Source organism: Camelus ferus, chromosome 16, assembly GCF_009834535.1.
Source record: "Camelus ferus isolate YT-003-E chromosome 16, BCGSAC_Cfer_1.0, whole genome shotgun sequence".
Classification (NCBI taxonomy): Eukaryota; Metazoa; Chordata; class Mammalia; order Artiodactyla; family Camelidae; genus Camelus; species Camelus ferus.
Window position 1 is genome coordinate 40621839 of NC_045711.1, and position 1848 is coordinate 40623686.

At 38.1% G+C, this 1848-nt stretch overlaps 1 non-coding gene across 1 annotated transcript; it reads right to left on the bottom strand.

Annotated features, from left to right (window-relative positions):
• Nucleotides 1-265: 265 nt before the first annotated feature.
• Nucleotides 266-397, bottom strand: LOC116656869. Its single transcript, XR_004311875.1, has one exon. It is a non-coding gene; the product is annotated as a small nucleolar RNA SNORA72 (small nucleolar RNA).
• Between the last annotated feature and the right edge of the window lie 1451 nt (nucleotides 398-1848).

Sequence of the window (1848 nt, forward strand, 5' to 3'; positions counted from 1 at the left end):
GCCAGAGAGGGCTTCCCCTGAGGCATGTCAGAAAACCAGAAGAGATGGACATTCCTCCATCTCCTTCCACAACTTGGGCCAATTTTTAACAATCCTTTAACAGCTAAAAAAAAGTTCTTTCCAAGGTCTAACTGGAGTCCTGCTTGCTGCAATGGAAACTGTTCTTCTTGGGCCTCAGGCTATTGATGTCTATTTCTTGAGGTTGATCAGATACCTAGAGTTACAGACATTTCCTGCATAAGATACGTCATGTACATCAGGTTTGATTTATCACCAGCATTTATAAAATCAGATCTAAGGAAAGAAGTAGGTCTGGGGACACAGTCATGGTCTAAGTATAGCAAATATTTAGCATGTCCTGATTATTACAAAATCAGAGTAGTGAGAATATTCACAGGACATGGCTTCTAAGTATCTTTTCATCTGCAGGTTTCTCTTCTAGCTCTTTCATTTTCCCCCCTGCAACTTATCTGTGGAAGAAACTAGGTCATGTGTCCTATAGATTTCCCACAGTCTGGACTTGACTGATTGCATTCCCAGGGAGTAGTTTAATATGATGTTCCGGCCTCTGTATTTCCTATAAATTGGTAAATAGATCTAGAGTCTTGAACAAATTTGAGTTTTATTTTGAGGGGAAGAATACTTCATAGATGGCATGGTCTTCTTTCTTCAGATGGCATATAGCATCTTGTCTCTGAAATGACAAAGGCAACAGATATATATGATTGTCTTTATTAGAAGTATAAGAATATGAAAAGAATCATCTATCAACAGATGAATGGATAAACCAAATGTGGTGTTTACACACAATGGAATATTATTCAGTTATAAACATGAAGAACATTCTGACATATACAACAGCATGATTGAACCTTGAGGACATTTGCTAAGTGAAAGAAGCCAGATATGTAAGGAAAACTACTGTACGATTCCACTTATGCGAGGCACCTAGAATATGCAAATCCATAGAGACAGAAAGTAGAATAGAGGTTAACAGGGTCTGGGGGGGGACAAGGAAACAGGGAGTTTTTGTTTAACGAGTACAGAAGTTTTTGTTGGGGATGATGAAAAAGTAATGGGAACGGATAGTGGTGATGGTTGTACAATATTGTGAACATACTTAATGCCAGTGAATCATACACTTAAAAATGGTTAAAATGGTAAATGTTATGTATATTTTACCACAGAAAAAAATATTTTTTAAGAGCTCAGCTATTGCAGAGAATATGACCCCTCTTACAAATCTTTGATGGCCTCAGTTTACATGTTGGCCTTTGTCTGAACCTGCAGCCTACTCCTTCTGAATTGATCTCCACATAATTGTGGGGCCCCTTCCATACTCCCAGGAATTTCATGGCCTCTGCCTGACTCTACAATGAGCCCCAGCAGCCTCGAGCCCAGCGTCCTAGACCATAGACAACTATAAGCAGAGCTGCAGAGTCAGCTGGGGCATGGGCTTCCAGAGTCATAAGGCTTGAAGTTGAGCCTCTTTGCCACTTACTTGCCATGAGAACTTCATCAAATCACTTAACCTCCCAGTTTCCATTCCTATAACTGATCAACCTCGAGAAATTGCAGCACAGCTAGTGGAATAACTTTTGAAGATAACTATTGCTAATTTGATGATTACCAGTTACCATTGAATGAATTGTTTAAAAAAAGAAGTCATGTCAACTAACTGCAACATGTGAATCAATTCTAACAAGCAGCAGTTTTTAAAAAAACTTTATGGAGATAACTGGGAATTTGAACATTGATTATTTGATGATATTAGAGACTTGTTAAAAAAGTTTAGGTATGACAATGGTATGTGGTTTTGTTTAAAAAATAACCCTTATCTTTTAGACA